Consider the following 6,342-nt stretch of genomic DNA (forward strand, 5'->3'; position numbering starts at 1 on the left):
GCGGGAGCGCCACCACACTTCCCAAGCGGCGCACTGTAGCAGTGCGCCACCGAGCCGGCCCCTATACGTGTAATTTTAGATTTATTATCATTATTGTTATTTTTGGCAGCTGGCTGGTACGGGGAACCAATCCCTTGACCTTGGTGTTACAAGGCCATGCTCTAACCAGCTGAGCTAACCAGCCAGCCCCTAATTTCAGAATTATTAATCCGTACCTCCATGTAAAATAAATTTTTAAGGAAAAATAAAATAATACTAGCATACAGTGTTTATTTCACTTCTTTTTGTCTTTAGCTTTGTTTTCCAATCATAACACCATTTTTTAAAATTTTTTATTTTTATTAGCATATTCATTGTTATAAATCATGCTTATTCTTTATGCCCCTTATTCAATCTCTCCCCCTCCCACTCCCCCCTCTAATAACCATAGATTTGTTCTCTCCATCTGATTAACTGTTCCTCTGTTGGTTTGTTGCCTAGATGATCTGTCTAGTACTGAGACAGATGTGATCAAATCTTCCTCTAATATTGTAAATCAGATGCTTCTTCTATTTCTCTGGAGTGTGCTTTGTGGGGAGAGAGGACTTTTCTTTCTTTTTCTTTTTTCTTTTTTGGTCTCCGCTGGTGCCTCTCCTTGTGTCAGTGCAGTTGGGAGTCTGGTGCACCATCTGCACAGTGGCTGTGACTGCTGCTCTAGAGATCAGCTGCCTTTGCAGCAGCCCTGGTGATTGCAGTGGCTATGGAAGGCTACCCATGTGAAAATGGTGTTTTTGGTGTGCTTTTTACCTGGTTGTGGTTGGGTTCAGCTTCCCACAGCTCCACACCTCCACAGCACCAGTTTTAAAAGCTACTTAGTTAATCATCTTACCTTACATCCTTCCATAAGGCTATGTCTCATATTCGTAATACAGTTCGATTCATTTGTCACAGTCTTCTTTCTATCATGCAATTGCCTCACCTCCTGGTTGATATTTTAAAATATGTACACATTAAATTTTACTCTTTGATATGTATAGTTTTATGAGTTTGAGCAAATGCATAAAGTCATACACTCACCACCCCAGTGCCATACAAGACTGTTCCATCATGTTAAAAATTCCCTTCTGCGTTCCCTTTGTGATAAACGACTCCACACTCCCCCAGCTCCTGGTGACCATTGAGCTGTTTTTCAACCTTATAGTTTTGCCTTTTCCAGAATGTCACATGAATGGAATCTTATAGCATGAATCAATAGCTCATTTCTTTTCATTGCTGAATAGCATTTTGTTGTATGGATATACCACTGTTTTTCATCCTGTTGATGAAAAAGCACTGTTGTTTCATGCCTGTTTCCTACCTGTTGCTGCCAGGGTTTTGGTGATTATGAATAAAGCTGCTATAAACATTTGTATAAATGTTTTGCATGAATGTAAGTTTTTAACTCTCTTGAGTAAATACCTAGGAGCGTGATTGCTGTATTATATGCTAAGTGTATGTTTAACTTTGTAAAAACTACCAAATTGTCTTTCAAAGTGACTGTGCCATTTTTTGCATACCCACCAGCAATGAATTAGAGTTCTTGTTTCACAACTTTTTTTTTTTGGCAGCTGGCCGGTACAACAGGGATCAAACCCTGGTCCTTAGTGTTATCAGCACCATGCTCTAACCAATTGAGCTAACCAGCCAGCCCTGTTTTTTAGAAAAGCAATCTATAAACTCTTTGCTTTGCACAGAACAGGTGTGCATTAAAAAATCAATTAGTAAGTTATGTTAATTATATTAAAAGATTAAATGCCTAAGGAAGGTTAAAGGATTCCCTCAATAGGTGTGATGATTGAGGATATTTATTCTTTTGCCCGATGAGCAATGCCTGGCAAACAGGAGATGCTTAACAAATGACACTTTCCCTTCTCATCATCATGTCTTTTCTCAGGGATTTTTGCATTCTCAGAAGGAAAAAGCTTTAGGACAAAGGAAGGAAGCTTTGATGGCGACCTGTCAGACATCAGTCACTGGTGAGAGGGTCATTCATTTAGGACCCTTGGTCTTCACCACCTATTCCAGGTACATCTAAGGTAAAGCTTCAACTCTATGGAAGACATTCTGTCAGTCAAGTCCAAAGTCCTTCTAACTGTTCTTACTTTTCTAGAACTCTCTACAGGGACTTTCTTTTTCCTGTCTGCCTGATGTTCTGGTTAAGTATTCCCAGAAGCAGGAGCAGCAGCACTCCTATCCTGGGAATGGCAGTTGGTTTCATCCTTTGGGGACTCCCAGGACCAGTCTCACCATGCAATGCCCCTCCTCAAATATTGTCCAAATTCCTAGGTTTGGCCAAACTTCTCCAAGTTCCTGAATGATCAGTAAGAGCCAGCAGCACCCCTTTCTCAAAGGTCTGAGTTCTACCTCTTGGGGCCTCTCCTCTGAGCACCTGTTCACCTTTGTCCCCCAGCCCTAGCTGTTTCTTTTTTTTTTTTTTCCTTTTTTTGTCTTTTTTACTGGCCGGTAACGGGATCGCAACCCTCAGTGCTGCGCCCGCACCGCGCTCAGCCAGTGAGCGGGAACCGGTCTCCACATGGGATCTGAACCCTCGGCGGGAGCGCTGCCGTACTCCCAAGCGGCGCACTCTCCAGTGCGCCACTGGGCCAGCCTGAGCCCTAGCTGTTTCTAGCAGTTTTTCTCTCTCTGAACAACCTCGGTGCTCCTTTTCTGATCTTTCAGCCCTCCACCACCCACACAATCAATTCCCTCTATTAAATTCTCTTTGGTGGAATACTTAGTATGTTTTATATTTTTCCTGATTTGTCCTTAGTTTCTGACATTTAGGTTCTTTTTTTTTTTGACTATTAAAAACAGTGCTGCGTAACCATTTGTACACATCTGTGGGTACACATACGTGCATTCTTACTGCTTCTGGCTGTGCATATCCCCTTGTGCAGGGTATGCCGTCCCCTGTTCATCAGTACCCATTCTCTGTAGGGAAGCCATTGCCCTAGAAACATACCCTGGGACTGAGTCTTCCCTATGACAAGAGCTGAAGCAAGAGTCATTAATATTTTTTAATCCAGGTCTNAAAAAAAAAAAAAAAAAACCACTTATGGAGTTGTATGTGGATTGGAACAGAATCAGGAACAGGAACTGCCGGAGATTCAGGATCAAGGACTCTGGGGATGAGCCAGGGAGCTTCTCTGACTTGACTCTCGCTCCGTGGTCACAGGCACCGCGTCCCTGCTGTTCCTGCTTGCTCATAACTCCACCCACCCAAATCCTCAGGCTCTGATCTCACCTCCTGACTTCTCTCCACACCGCCTTTTAGCTGCAGTTCCCACTGCTGAATGCCTTATTATTATGGCTTTTGTTTCAAATTCCTGAGAGTGTGAACCTGATTGGTCCATCTCGTGTTTTTCACAGAACCATGCCGCAGGTCAGTATCCTTGGATCAGGTGCCTGTCCCTAATCCAACCAGCTCTGGCTGGGGATAGGAGCAACCATGGCTACCCAAGGCTGTTCCTGCATCAGGGGAGTGGAAAGGGGAGCTTCCTCTGGAAGAAGCTGCAGGGGTGGTAGGAACTGCCTCGTACTGATATTTGTCCTTTTCTTGATGACTTGTGAGACCTCCTGATACATGTCGGATATCAACCTTCTGTCACATTGTGAGTGTTTTGCCAGTGCATTGTCTGCCATTTATTAGAGTGCTTTGTTACACGGTCAAATCTTTACATTTTGGCAAGCAGACAGTGTATTAAGATCCTTGATAAAGGCGTTTTTTTGGGTTCGCTGTCCCCTTTCAGTGTCCTGAAGTAGAACCATGCAGCCTCCAGCAACAGATTTTTTATTCTTCTCTAAACAGGTCACCTGGTGCTGTCATGCATAAACTGAGTGATCCTGAAACTCCACGGGGCGGTGATAAGAGTCGTCCACCAGTGACAGTGTGCCCGAACTTCCGAAAGAAGGTTCTCACTTCACAAACCATCTCATCTCTTTATGAAAAAACATGAAATAAAAACAATTCCTTCCAAATAGATCAAATGTTTAGATCAAATATTTAGACCAAATGTTTATATATAAGAAATGAAACCACAAAAATAGTAGAGGCACCCATGGGTAAATATCTATGTCTTGAATAAAAGACATAAACTGGTAAAATAAAAGATTAATAAATTTAACCACATTAAAGATATGGAAACTTCTACATGGACAAATATAAACCAAGGAGAAAATTATATCACTTATTGACAAAGGGTAGCAATTCATTTTCATAATACCCTATTACAAATCAGTAAGAAAGGGAGGAAAAATTGAAACATATTCCTATGTTTTTATGAGTTATGAATGGAGAGTTAAAAGTTATAGTCGATAATTATGTAAAAGGTGTTCAGTTGTATTAATCATGAAATAAATACACATTAAAATAAGGTAAGTGTCCAACTATAAGTTTGACAAGAATAAAAATAATAGTAATACATAGCCACTCTCATATGCTATAAAGTGATGCAAACGTTTGGGGAAGCAACATAATATGCGTGAAAAGCCTTCTAAGAATTCCTACTTTTTTTTTTTTTTTCCCGTAATAACTTCGTATAGCATACATTATACGAAGTTATACGAGGCAATCTTATTTTTAAAAGACATAAACTGGTAAAATAAAAGATTAATAAATTTAACCACATTAAAGATATGGAAACTTCTACATGGACAAATATAAACCAAGGAGAAAATTATATCACTTATTGACAAAGGGTAGCAATTCATTTTCATAATACCCTATTACAAATCAGTAAGAAAGGGAGGAAAAATTGAAACATATTCCTATGTTTTTATGAGTTATGAATGGAGAGTTAAAAGTTATAGTCGATAATTATGTAAAAGGTGTTCAGTTGTATTAATCATGAAATAAATACACATTAAAATAAGGTAAGTGTCCAACTATAAGTTTGACAAGAATAAAAATAATAGTAATACATAGCCACTCTCATATGCTATAAAGTGATGCAAACGTTTGGGGAAGCAACATAATATGCGTGAAAAGCCTTCTAAGAATTCCTACTTTTTTTTTTTTTTTTCCACTTTGTCTTTTTATCATGACCGGTAATGGGATCGCAACCCTCGGTGTCGCGCCCGCCCCGCGCTCAGCCAGTGAGCGGACCGGTCTGTATATGGGATCCAAACCCTCGGCGGGAGCGCCGCACTCAACCGAGTGCGCCACCGGGCTGGCCCCGAATTCCTACATTTTGATTCACTAGTTCCACTCCGAGGAATGTCCTAAGGAAATTAACCCCTTCCACATTCAGCACATATTTATGGAACACCAATTATATGCTAGGTCTTATGCTAATAAGGGGTAAAAAAAACAACCTGATTCTTATCAGAATGGAGTTGAGGAGGTAATCAGATGTACATGCTAAAATAAAAATGAACAAAGGGAATAAAAAAATCATTCACGAGATAAGAAATAAATAGTGGAAACAGGGATCATTAAACCATGCCCACTACTGGCAAGAATGGGGGTGCTCACGTCTGCATGTGTCCTCCAGAATTCATGTGTTGGAAACATAATCCCCAATGCAACAGTGTTGGAAGGTGGGGACTAGTGGGAGGTGTTGAGGTCATGAGGACTCTGCCCTCACTAGTGGGTTAATGCTGCTGTAAAAAGGGCTTGAGGCAGTGGGTTCTCTCTTTTCTGCTCTTCTGCCATTTGAACCCACAGGGTTGTCCCTCTCCTGCCCTTCCACCTTCTGCCATGTGAGGACGCAGTAAGAAGGTCCACACCAGATGCTGTTGCCTTGATCTTGAACTTCCCAGCCTCCAGAACTGTGAGAGAATAAATTTCTATACTTTATAAATTGCTCAGTCTCAGGTATTTTGTTATAGCAGCACAAAACCAACTGAGAGAGGGGAGAATTTGCTCTTTTAGACTGCTGGTGTGAGTGTCATGGAGTGTGCACAAAAGCCATAAAGGATAGAAATAAGGGATCTCCAACACCCCTGCTTGCTTTGTGGAGTCTGTGAATGTAGTATTAAGAATATGAATTCTAAAGCCTGTCTTATACTTTAGAGTCCTGTGACCTTAGGCATTCTACTAACATTCTCTGAGACTGTCTCATAATTTTCCACATTGTTGTGAAAATGAAATGAGACTGATTCATTCAAGAAAGGAGTGCCTGCCACAGGGTTCATTTGGGTCTTGTCCCTTTACTTGTTTGTAATTTCTTTCTCTGACTGACTGTGATAAACCTTGCTCCCACTTTTTACCATTCATTCATTCATTCATTTGTCCACACTATACATGTAATTTTATTTTACTGTTTTTCCTTTTTTTTTTGTCTTTTTTCGTGACTGGCAACGGATCGCAACCCTCAGTGTCGC

Source organism: Galeopterus variegatus, unplaced genomic scaffold (genome assembly GCF_000696425.1).
Source record: "Galeopterus variegatus unplaced genomic scaffold, G_variegatus-3.0.2 Scaffold10800, whole genome shotgun sequence".
Taxonomy (NCBI): Eukaryota; Metazoa; Chordata; class Mammalia; order Dermoptera; family Cynocephalidae; genus Galeopterus; species Galeopterus variegatus.